Source organism: Notechis scutatus, chromosome 11, assembly GCF_049901735.1.
Source record: "Notechis scutatus isolate UNSWTSFEM ecotype Mainland chromosome 11, rNotScu1.2, whole genome shotgun sequence".
Classification (NCBI taxonomy): Eukaryota; Metazoa; Chordata; class Lepidosauria; order Squamata; family Elapidae; genus Notechis; species Notechis scutatus.
In genome coordinates, this window is record NC_142019.1 from 6539975 (window position 1) to 6553461 (window position 13487).

Sequence of the window (13487 nt, forward strand, 5' to 3'; positions counted from 1 at the left end):
GGGCAAAACTGACTTAACGACTGTGTCACTTAGCAATGGAAATTTTGGGCTTATTTTTGGTCATAAGAAGACTACCTGCAATTCAACGCAACCCTTGTTTGCTTTTGGACCTTTGAGTTAAAGAAGTTTTCGCGGGTGCTTACATGTATGGTATTCAGCTTTGTTCGGGTATTTTCCCATGTCATTATAGTTGTGCTTTTAAAGTTGTAGCAACGTTTGGGCAGAATCTTATCTGCCATCATCAGGCTTCTGTATTGTGTTCGTCTGTGAGTCAGACTTTTACAGTTGTTTCAGTTTTAAATTTGGGGCTAACCTACTGCTGTGTCAGAATGGTTTTTTCTTCATCCTGATTGGTTGGGAGTCTTGGTCTGTGTTTATTGGTCTTGGAGTTTGCTGTGTTCTGCTTGATTGGTGTTTCTAATATCTTCTGTCTGTTTCTTGCTTTTTTTGTGTGTCTTGATTGGCTGGCAACATTGTGTTCCTGTATTGGAGGTTTTTAGTGCAGCTTGGCTCTGAGTGAATGGACGGCTATCGTTAGTTAGGAAGCTAGGTTTCATCTGGGTGCCTGGTTGGGTGTGTTTGAGTTGGAGGTATCAGAGGGGATCTGTTTGTGCCCAGGTGTTTGCCTGGCTAGTGGTGTGGAGATTTTTTTGTTTGTGAGTGCAGGCTTCCAAATGATTGACAGTCTGGTGGAATCATCTCTTCTATTCATGCTTTCAGGTCTTTTTTCAATCTCTATGGCTTCTCTGATAATTCTGTGGCTGGGGTTTTCTATAGTGGCTAGGGTTTTGGTGCCATTGAAGTTGATGCTATGACCTGTGGCTTTCATGTGTTGGACTAGTGAGGAAGTGTGTTCCAGCTTTTTTACTGCATTTTTGTGTTCATCCAGGCGGGTACTTATTCTTCTATTGGTCTATCCAATGTATGTGGCTGGGCACGATGCACAGGGGACTTCGTATATGCCTTGGTTTTCCAGGTCAATTTTATCTTTGGGATTTCTAAGGATGGCTGCTATTTTTCTGTCTGTTTTGAAGGCAGTCTTGATGTGACAAAATCAGTAAGATACTACACAGGCATCAGATCCCCCCTGATACCTCCAGCTCAAACACACCCCAACCAGGCACCCAGATGAAACCTAGCTTCCTAACTAACGATAGCCGTCCATTTACTCGGAGCCAAGCTGCACTAAAAACCTCCAATACAGGAACACAATGTTGCCAGCCAATCAAGACACACAAAAAAGCAACAAACAGACAGAAGATATTAGAAACACCAATCAAGCAGAACACAGCAAACTCCAAGACCAACAAACACAGACCAAGACTCCCAACCAATCGGGATGAAGAAAAAACCATTCTGGCACAGCAGTTTGCCAGCCCCAAATTTAAAACTGAAGCAACTGTAAAAGTCTGACTCACAGACGAACACAATACAGAAGCCTGATGATGGCAGACAAGATTCTGCCGAAACGTTGCTACACCTTTAAAAGCACAACTATAATGACGTGGGAAAATACCTGAACAAAGCTGAATACCATTTATTTATATATAAATGGTATTCAGCTTTGTTTATATATATATATATATATATATATATATATATATATATATATATATATATATATATATATGTGTGTGTGTGTGTATGTATGTATATATATATATATATATATGTGTGTGTATGTATGTATGTGTATATATATATATATATATATATATATATATATATATATATATATATATATATATATATATATTCGTAGATTTTCACAGGTACAGGTATGCAGGTCTTGGCATGTTCGGGTCTTTTCCCATGTAAGATTGAGAGTATCTTGGCAATGTTTTGATGAAGTCCCGCTCGCCATCTTCAGGCTGGTGCTTTTGGCTGCGATGAAGGAACCACTCTGAAAGGATTGAAACAAACAAGAGCCAGAGTCGTACATCAAATTGATGCATCTTTCTCTCTCTCTCTCTCTCTCTCTCTCTCTCTCTCTCTGTGTGTGTGTGTGTGTGTGTGTGTGTGTGTATATATATATATATATATATGAATGATATGTTTGTATCAATCCTTTTAGAGTGGTTCCTTCATCATTTTTATTATGGGTAAGAAATATGTCACCCTCTCCCCCAACTCCGGTACGGCTACAGAAAATTAACTTGCGTTCAAGTGGTCATTTCAGATTGGACATAAAGATTCAAAGAGCGGTGTCCTTCCTTTTAACTGATAGCTGCTTTCATTCTGCACAACGGTGGCATTTGGCTTGTCAGCTTTTATAATACGAACAGGAGGGGCCTTTTTTTAAAAAAAAAATAAATAAAGTCCTTTTGTGAAAATCTGGACACCACAATTTCCTGCCCGAAGTCTCATAAGCATTCACTTTGAAATGCAGCCGCTATTGTTGCCTTATCGAAATTCATCTTTCCTCCACCTCTTAACATTTCTGGCTCTGATATTTCTTCAAGTAGAAATGCCTCAAAGCAGAATTGCTTGTCTTTTTTCTCCTCCCATTTATGGAAAAGGAAAAAAAAAAGATGATTAGGGAGCAAGTATGATTCACAAAGCACTAAAAATAGTGTTGTGTGTGTGTGTGTGTTTGCCTGTTTAGAATTGCATGGCCGTGGTTTACAGTAGGAATTGTCAACACGTGGGGGATAATGACATGGGATGTTCACAAACATGCCCACGGAGTAGAGAACAAACCCATGTCTTTTGGAATGCTTCTGAACATCCTTGGATGACCAAGAGAGAGCTTTCCTGCTTGATGTGGATGAAAGAGACATCTCTCTATATAAAAGGCAAATACCACTCACTCATCACGAAATCTCCAGAACCATAAAGCCTACAAACTTAAAATTTGGCACGTATGTTCCTCTTAGCTTCTAGGTGCTCGCTAAGAAAGGATTTTTCAAAATGACCATTGGATCATTAGTATTTCATTAGTATTTCTTATACAGCAATTAACACGCTCTGATGCTAAGGAGTTCTACTCCCCCTCCCCACCTGAAAAGAAATCTGTTCCAACTGCCAGTTGCCTCACATTCCGTTACCTCAGTTCAAACTGGCAGACGTCCCACTCCTTCACTCAGGAGCGGCCTGGGGCTCCTTACAGTACTAAACGTCGGTACCTCACCAAAATGTCTACGCCTTCCACCTATGGAATTGCTTACGGACTCAAGGCGGTGGTAGCGATATTCCCTTATGTGTTTCAATCACCGACCACCACTGAGCCAACAGATTGAACCGGAGTGAACTGGATTTCTCCTGTATCGCCAAATCACATAGTTTCATCACGAAGCACGAGTAATTCCAGCTAGTCTCAAATAAAGGGGAGAAACTGCCCTGATAAAGAAAAATAGGAGGTATAAAAACTGGGAGGGAGAGAAAGGAAACTTTTTTTGTGGTACAGAAATGGAGAAAACAGAAAGCCCAGAACACAGAGAGAAAGAAGTTCAGCTCTTATTTTGTGAGATATTGAAAAAGACTAGAAAAGGGAGGAGGAATCGCTAGCACAAAGGATTTTGTGATGAAAAGATGGGCTGTAGGATGCCTTCACACCGGGTGTAAAGATATAATTCCCTTAATAACAAGGAGGAGGACGAGAGACAGTCGAGGCAACCAAAGGGGAAGGTGATAATGCAAGCAGGATAATAGCAGAGACTTGGGATTGTTGAAGTCCCCGGCAGATGAAAATCGGGGACTGTGGTTCTACATTGTGTAGAAACAGCAATAGGAGGGGGGGGAAAAGATGACACCTTTTGATGGGGTGTTGTTGACTATACAGAATTTTCATCTTAGTATTATATAGTACAGCTCACTCAGGTATTTAAACTGGGAGAGAGAACTGATTCAGGGGAAGGGTACCCCCACAATCACTCCAGTTCGTGCAGGTTTGCTAGTTCTGGCAAGGTTTTTGGTGGCTTCACCCCCTGCAATGCATGCTAGAAGGGTGAAATCAGAGCAGATGTTTTGTTACTGAACTAGCGAACACCAGCAGTGCTAGAAGGGAGGTGGGAGGAGGAGGAGGAGAAGGAGGACTGTGGGGTTCTTGGTGCTCTCTTAGTTGGTTGTTTTCTTGCAGACATTTTATCACTGGAAATGAGAAGGCAGCAAGACCATCAAAAAGAAAAATCACTTGGTTCAGGAGAGAGGAGGCAGTATAAGAAATAAAATTCTCAGCCCAACTCCACTTTAATTATACTTGATGTAAGTTGTTAGGGTGAATTGGTGCGGCAGGTTTTCAAGTTTCTGTTTTGATATCCCACTAGACATAATTCCAGAAATCTGAGAAGTTCTTGTTTTTGCCAGCCTTGATGGACTAGAACAGGCAAATCTTTTGGGCTCAGCCAGGGGTGGGGTTCAAATTTTTTAACAACCAGTTCTGTGGGCATGGCTTAGTTGGTGGGCATGGCTCGGTGGTCATGTGACTGGCTGGGCGTGGCCAACTCAATATCACTCACATCAAGGCACGCATCTCCTCGCCTGGCCTCTCATGACTGTGGGGATGCTGCAACAGTCGTTAGTGTGAAAAACGGTCATAAGTCACTTTTTTCATTGCCATTGTAACTTTGAATGTCACACAAGCAAAGTGCCAGCAAAGGAGGGGGAAAAAAACTCCAGAGACATTCCAGAGACAGGAAGTCTAGTCCTGCCAAGAATGTAATAAGGGTTAACGGAGAGGCAGTTTCTGTCAGCAACACCAGAATGTTTCCTTCCTGCCTTCCTTACAGGATTAGGCCAGTAATTTCTTCTAACAACCGGTTCTCTGAACTGCTTAAAATGTTAACAACTGGTTCTAGCGAGTAGGTGCAAACCTGTAGAATCCCACCCCTGGGCTCAGCATGTCAAAAATTCAGAAAATGCCTAACTCTTGATTCTGCTTCTTTCTCTCTCTCTCCCTCCCTCCCTCCCTCTCTCTCAAACACACATATACACACACCCCAATCAGTATAGAAACAATTTTTATATACAGGTAGTCCTAGACTTACAACAATTCACTGTGCGACCGTTTGAAGTTACAACAGCACTGAAGAAGGGGACTTATGACCGTTTTTCACACTTATGACCATTGCAGCATCCCAATGGTCACATGATTTACGTCTTTGGCTGTTGTGGATGACAAAGAAAGGCAGGATGATTGATTAAAGGCAGCATGGTGATCCTGCTCTAAAGTAATAAGCCTTGCGTTACCTTTTGACGGATGGCAATTTTATAAGAACCAGACATCATTCCTTCCTCCCTTCCTCTCTCTTTTTTAAAATCTCCAAGAGTGCCGAGAACAGCTTAATGCCCACATTAGTGGGTTTGTACAGTAGATAATGAATGACTGACTTGCCTGTTGCCAGGTAGTTTTAAATGTAACCATGCTGTGTTCACATTTCTTTCTGATCTGCACTTAAATTTTCATTGCTTTTTACAGTGGCTGGCAAAAGGCTGCCTAGGTATCCATCTTGGGAAAGGCAGAGTTTTCATGATTCATCTTGTGTTTTATTCTCCTTCCCCCATTTCTTTCTTCTGCAGAGCTTCCTTGCAAATGGCAGATCGGGAAGTGTGGGGTGAACCTTTGGAGCAAATGCCTTGAAATCTGTGAGTGTGTGAATTGTAAATAATTCCACAATTTATCAGTTTTCCTGATGTAAAGCTTTGTTTCTGAATGACTTTCCTTGATGGCTTCCAAAGCTGACTGGTAGTTAACAGATAACAGTTAATCAGAGTTGGAAGGGACCTTGTAGGTCATCTAATCCAACCCCCCGCCCAAGCAGGAAATGGCAGTCCAATCTCTTCTTGAAAGTCTCAAATGATGGCGCTCCCACAACTTCCGAGAGCAACTTCTGTTCCATGGGTTGATTGTTCTCACTGTCAGAAAGTTTCTCCTTATTTCCAGTTTGAATCTCTCCTTGTTCAGTTTCCATCCATTACTCCTTGTCTGGCCTTCGGGTGCTTTGGAAAATAGATTGACCCCTTCCTCCTCTCTGTGGCAGCCCCTCAAATATTGGAAGACTGCTATCCTGTCTCCCCTGGCCCTTCTCTTCCCTAGATTAGCCATGCTCGGTTCTTATAACTGTTCTTCATATGTTTTAGCCTCCACTCCCCTAATCATCCTGGTTGCTCTTCTCTACACTTTTTCTAGAGTCTCAACATCTTTTTTATAATGTGGAGAACAAAACTGGATGCAGTACTCTAGGTGTGGTCCTACTAAGGCTTTATAGAGTGGTATTAGTACCTCACTTGATCTTGATTGTATCCCTCTGTTAATGCAATTTAGGATTGCATTAGCTTTTTTTGACTGCTGCTGCACACTGCTGGCTCCTATTTAGCTGGTTGTCCACTAAGACTCCAAGATCCCTCTCCCAATTCTTGCTATTAAGCCTGGTTTCACCCAGTCTGTATGTGTACTTTTGGTTTTTCTTGCCTAAGTGTAGGACTTTCCTTTTCTCTACATTGAATTTCATTTTGTTAGATATGGCCCAGTGTTCTAGTCTGTCAAGATCCATCTAGATTCATCTCCCATATCTGGAAAGCCAGACATGGGAGATACAAATGAAGTTCAGAAGACTGAGATAAGAACCATAGGAAGGAAGGTTTTATTTACAGAATCACAGAATTGGAATGGAATTTGGAGATCTTGTAGTCTAACCCCCACTGCCCAAGCAGGAGATCTTATACTACTTCAGACAAATGGTTGTCCAATCTCTTCTTAAAAACCTCTAGTGATGGAACTTCTGGAGCCAAGTTGTTCCACTAATTAATTGTTTTCCCTGTCAGGCAATTTCTCCTTGGTTCTATGTTGAATCTCTCTTTGATAAGTTTCCATCTGTTATTTTTTTGTCTTCTCTCAGGTGCATTGGAGAATAGGTTGGCACCCTCTTCTGTGTGACAATCCCTCAAATATTAGAAGTAGTAGAAATTCTGTTTATGTAAAGCACCACACAGAGCAAACAAATATAGTCACCATGTGCTTTACTGCTCAACTGTTTCACTGTAACAGGAAACGGGAAATTTAGACCATTGGTCTGTGTAGTCCGACAATGTCTGTATAAAGTGTGAAGAAACCTGGAGCCTGTTTTGGTTAATGACTGGGAGAAAATAAATGTTCATGCAACTCCTTCCAACCTACAGTTGGTTTTATTAAAGAGTTGTACTCAGAAAGCATCCATCAGTAGGTGAAAATGATGATTTATGGATTTAATGATTTTTAAAAGATGAGGATTAAATAAGGGGCAGAAAGGATCTCTGGAAGAGTTAAGAGGAAAAGGAGATAATGGATTTGTTAATATTTGTTGGAAAGAAAGTTGGAAGTCATTTGTATCTGTTTCTTTAGTTATCTCCTTTTTTTGCTTTTTTGCTTTGCTTTAGGCACATGATTCTTTCACACTAAGTTGGTAATAAAGATTTGTATTGGGTTTAGTTTCTCTGGGGTTCACTTTTGGACAGGTGGTCTGTAATTGATTTGGCTTTCTGGTTGGAACAGTTTTTTCTTCTTTCTTTCTTTCTTTCTTTCTTTCTTTCTTTCTTTCTTTCTTTCTTTCTTTCTTTCTTTCTTTCTTTCTTTCTTTCTTTCTTTCTTTCTTTCTTTCTTTCTTTCTTTCTTTCTTTCTTTCTTTCTTTCTTTCTTTCTTTCTTTCTTTCTTTCTTTCTTTCTTTCTTTCTTGATACCAAACAGCCATAAAGTTGAGCTCCACCAGCTGCAGGGCATATTTTTCTTCAAACTTCTTCATTCTTTGCTCAATTCCCCATCCTGTAGCCCATGAGAAAATTCAGCAAACATTGTTGACCCGCAGAAGGCTTTCTCTTGATCAAGGACTTCGTTCCTTTCTCTTTTGAGATTTTCTCTCTCTTTAACGTTAAACATTTTTCAAACTATGGGTTCATCTCACCCCTGATGATCTTGCTTGTGGTTGTGTAGAAAGTTAGTACCCGCCCCTCTCCTAGAAGAATGTAGTATTTTGAAAAATATTAAAAAGGCAGAATATTATATTTCCCTGGATGAGAAATGGAGAAACGTGCTCTTGGAAAGCAGCCCCACTTTTCTTAATAGCCCCCAACAGATGTCAGCACGTAAGAGCTAAAGAGATAGCTAGCTCTATTCATAAGAAAATACCCTCAACCAAGGTAGGATTTGTTGTGGTTCGCCGGCAGCAGGTGTGGACGGCTGAGGTCTCAGAAAGCGAGGACTCAGATGAGGGGCCTGTGTGTGATGCAGGGATGGGGCCAGGACCATCAGGGAGTGGAATGCTGCCTTCGGAGATTGTAGAGGCTGGCAGCAGGGATGAAAGGGTCCCCGAGGAGCCTGTGCCCAGTGCCCGTGCACGCAGGGCTGCTCGAAGGAAAGAGCAGCTGCAGCAGCACGGGCGACTCGGGAGTAAGGCTGCAAGGTAATAGCCCCTCCTTCAAGAGATAAAAGCCAGCTGAGAAACCAGAGTTCTTTGCAGGGAGCAAAGACATTTTTGCACTCAAGCCTTGTTGACATTCGGACTATCTTAGTTGGTGTTTGGAGACTCTTTGTGTTTGAAATATTTCTTAGCAACTTTATCTAGTGTTCTTGGCAGCCTTATACAGCCTTGGCAAGGCTTGTTCTTATCAGAGACAATTAGTTTGAAACAACCTTTTAACCCAAGAACGGAATTCGTAAAGAATCATTAAAAGGTTTTGCTGTTACCTCCGTTTCGTGGTTGTTTCCTTGGAACAAGGTTTGGATCAGGATTAGCCCTCCTCAGCCCCAATAGGAATTGCCCAAAGCCCCTTCATTGCATCATCTCAGTTGCATCACCCCCAGCAGTTCGAACTTCAACCAAACTTAGCTCAGACAAACTCCTAGGATTTGTACATGGCCCCACGGGAGTCTGAAAACATCCAATAGGACACATGTTCTTGCACAGGAACAGAAACTTCAAGTGCAAAGCCCAAGAAAAGGTATAAATACCACCCACCAATCTCAATTCCATGAACTGAACCAGATGGATATTTCTTCCAACCATTGATTTTTAAAAACAGCATCTACCACTGTTTTTAAGCATGAAATTCCACTTGGAATCTTGTCTTGGCGTCCATTTTTTGCATTCAAGTTGAAAAATTTTGGGGGGCCTCCTGGACCAAAAGCATCAGTAATTTTCTTCCCCAGGCACTTTCCTCTGAACTTTGATGTACAGGTAGTCCTTGTTTAGCAATTGTCTTGTTTAATGAACATTCAGAGTTACTATGGGGATGAAACAATTTGCAATCAGTCCTTACATTGATGAACTTTGTCGGTGTGTAAAGCAAAGGGAAGCTAAAATAAGATCTTAAATACAATTGAGCTTTCACTTAGCGATCGCTTCACTCAATGGCCCAGTTGTGGCTCCCAACTGGGGTTACTAAATGAAAACTACCTACCTATAAAGCAAACTCTAAAAGTAGCATTTTGGCAACAATCTCTCCTCTAGGTGGCAGCATCTTCCTGTCCTTTCCTGTGAGTTTGGCAATCTGGACGTAATTCATTCTTTTCTGGATTTAAAAAATTAATGATAAACTAGCTGACATCTTTCTCAGTTGTCACCTTCTGTCACAGGCGCAGCATTTATTGTATTTCGTTTTCCCTCCTAGTGTGGCCTTGCATTTTTCTCTCATTGTTTGCATTTTCTTTGATTTCGCCTCTTGGCATTTGTATCCCACTTTTTCTTCTGCAATTCAAAGGCGGAGGAGAAATCTGTTTCTATCTTCAAAATAACGGAGTGAGATAGTAGCCTGAAAAATGTTGACAGGCCCAAGGTAAACGTCAAGGGTTGAAAAGGAATTTGAACCTCCTCAGTCCATCCAGGCATGGCAGAGCCTGGTCTTTTCATAGCTGGATTACTTTGAAATTAGATGATTTAAAATACTGATTTTTTTTTAGTTGACTTCTGATAGATAGATAGATAGATAGATAGATAGATAGATAGATAGATAGATAGATAGATAGAATACTTTATTGGCCAAGTGTGATTAGACACACAAGGAATTTGTCTTGGTACAAATGCTCTCATTGTCCATAAAAGAAAAGATACATTTGTCAAGATTCAAGAATCATCAGGCACAACACTTAATAATAGTAATAGGGTATAATAAGCAATCAAATCATACTAGGAAACAGTCAATATAAATCATAAGGATACAAGCGGCAAAGTTACAGTCATACAGTCACAAGTGGGAGGGGATGGGTGATAAGGAGTGATGAGAAGGTTAATAGTAATAGTAGTGCAGACTTAGTAAATAGTTGAGGGAATTATTTGTTTAGCAGAGTGATGGCATTCAGGAAAAAACTGTTCTTGTGTCTAGTTGTTCTGGTGTGCAATGCTCTATAGCAGGGGTCCCCAACCGCCGGTCCGCGGACCGTGCGCCGCTGAACAAGCCTTACCAGGCCGCTGGTTGCTGGGCGCCGCCATCTTTTGGTAAAAAAGCAATTTTTCGTCAAAAAGATGGCGGTGCCAGCGCTTCGATGAGCTTTTCCGGGTAGAAAGCCATTTCTACCCGAAAAAGCTCACGGAGCGCTACGCGCCGCTCATTTTTACGAAAAATCACTTCCGTGACGTCACCAGAAGTGATTTTTCGTCAAAAGATGGCGCCCAGCTGACGCGGAACCGGCCGCGGCGCCCAGCTGACGCGGAACCGGGCGCTGGCGTCGAAAAGGTTGAGGATCCTGCTCTATAGCATCATTTTGAGGGAAGGAGTTGAAACAGTTTATGTCCGGGATGTGAGGGGTCTGTAGATATTTTCACAGCCCTCTTTTTGACTTGTGCAGTATACAGGTTCTCGATGGAAGTCAGGTTGGTAGCAATTGTTTTTTTTTCTCCTGCAGTTCTAATTATCCTCTGAAGTCTGTGTCTGTCCTATTGGATTGCAGAACCAAACCAAATATACAGTGTTGAGAAAATTAAGGCCACACTGTTTATTTTCCCCTCAAATTTTGAGCTTCTTAAGTCTCTCCTCAAAACACTGTGCAAGATTTTCTCTTTGGCATGAGCAATAATGATTTTTTAAAAATTCCTAGAGCTGCTGCATTAGAACCTTCATTATAAATTACATTTAATGCATTTTCAGATACAGTACGGAGGCACTGTGTTTTATCATGGGCCTGCACTACAGTGGTACAGTGGTTAGAGTGCAGTACTGCAGGCTACCTCTGCTGACTGTCAGCTGCCTGCAATTTGGCAATTTGAGTTTCACCAGGCTCAAGGTGGACTCAGCCTTCCATCCTTCTGAGGTGGGTAAAATGAGGACCCAGATTGTTGGGGGCAAGAGGCCGACTCTGTAAAACGGCTTTGAGAGGGCAGTAAAGTACTATGAGGCGGTATATAAGTCTAAGTGCTGTTGCTATTATATTGACCAGCTGTCACTGCCTCTGCAGCTGAATCTCGGTTTGTAGGTCTTGCATTAGAGTCCTTTCCTTACCTAGCCAGGGGAGAAGGCAACCAATAAAACAGTCCTATTAGAGATCCACTTGATTTAGCCCTTGGGAAGATAATCCAGGGCACGATATGGTATCTCTTCCCTTTTTCTATTTCTTTGCAGGAGGGCGATTCCTCTTCATGCCATAGAAAGAGGGCGCTTTCATGCATAAAATTTTCATAGTTGATTTATAGCCTAGAGTTGCAAATGTAGAAATAATTAGTATCATTTAAACGAAGCATGCCTTCCTACAGTGAGAAAGACAGCAGTAGCTGCTCTGCTTAGTCCATTGGCAATTATGAACTGTTGGCTGATGGACAACTTGGCAGTTCTTTGTTCTGAAATACGTTTTACTTGAAAATAGACTTGCAAAGGTCCTAAAAACTAAGAATTCTGGAGCCTCTCCAGTTCATTTTGCTCCAAATTCATAATGAGTTATTATGATTTTGTTTCGTGTTCGGGGTGTGGTTGAAGAATTATGTGTTGTAGTCCTTGATTTAATTTTCAAATTCCCAATAGATGGGAGTTGGTAGAATTTATGCTTATTATGGAAGTTACCTACTTCCATAACAAGCACAAATTAGGTTAGAATAACAGAATAACAGAGTTGGAAGGGACCTTGTTGTTAGAATAACAGAATGACAGAGTTTGAAGGGACCTTAGAGGTCTTCTAGTCCAACCCCCTGCTCATGCAAGAAACCTTATACCATTCCAGACAAGTGATTGTCCAAACCCTTCTACTAATGGAACACCCACAACTTCTACTGATTAATTGTTCCCATTGTTAGGAAATGTCTCCCTAGTTCTTGGTTGCTTCTCTCCTTTATTAATTTCCCTCTGTTATTTCTTGTCCTGCTCTCAGGTGCTTTGGAGAATAGCTTGACTCCCCTCTTCTTTGGGGCAGCCCCTGAGATATTGGAACACTGCTATCATGCCATCCCATTTTTTTTTCACTTTATCCACAAGAGTTGCTCTGTGTTCTACTCTTTAAAATTAAAGTAACATACAAGAGAATTTGTGCGGACAAAGAGTGATATCAGTTCAAAAATCAAGAGTAATATTGGCTCAAAACCTGGTTACAGAACCTCTTTGTGGGAAAACTCTGGAGCCATCTAACCTTGGCATGGAGGAATACACTACGGACATTTCATTAATAGCATTGCAATAATCAGGCACTCTGGGTTAGCTATGCAAACCCTAGTTTTGTTTTGAATTTGAAGGAAATCAGGGGCTGTAAATCAAAATACAAAGGTACACCTTTTTAGTAATGGTGTACCCTTGTAATGAATGAGGATTGGAGCTGCAGAGGTACATATGACTGAATCTGCAGAGAGATTCAAACATTCCCACTATCATTAACAACAGAAGAATATGTATGTATGTATGTATGTATGTATGTATGTATGTATGTATGTTATTCAGCTTTGTTCAGGTATTTTCCCACATCTTTATAGTTGTGCTTTATAAGTTGTAGCAATGTTTCGGTAGAATCTCATCTGCCATCATCAGGCTTCTGTATTGTGTTCGTCTGTGAGTCAGACTTTTACAGTTGTTACAGTAGGCTAGCACCAAATTTAAAACAGAAATGGCTGTGAAAGTCTGACTCACAGACGAACACAATACAGAAGCCTGATGATGGCAGATGAGATTCTGCCGAAACGTTGCTACAACTTTAAAAGCACAACTATAATGATGTGGGAAAATAGCCGAACACTTGCCATCCTCAGGCTGGTGCGTATAAGTATAAGTATAAGTATATGTATATGTATATGTATATGTATATGTATATGTATATGTATATGTATATGTATATATATGGATCTTTGGTTATTCAGGTTTTCTCCTGCGTAAAATTGGAAGTATCTTGGCAACGTTTCGACATTCGACGTTACTCTGAGAAGCACAAAGCCGAAGACACAAGCCTGAAGATGACGAATGAGATTTTGTCGAAACGTTGCCAAGATACTTCCAATTTTATGTGGGAGAAAACCCGAATAACCAAAGATCCACATAGAAATACCCGCAAAATCTTCACCTCTTTCATGTATGAAAGAAAACTGATGTTAAACATCCTCATTGCTTTAATA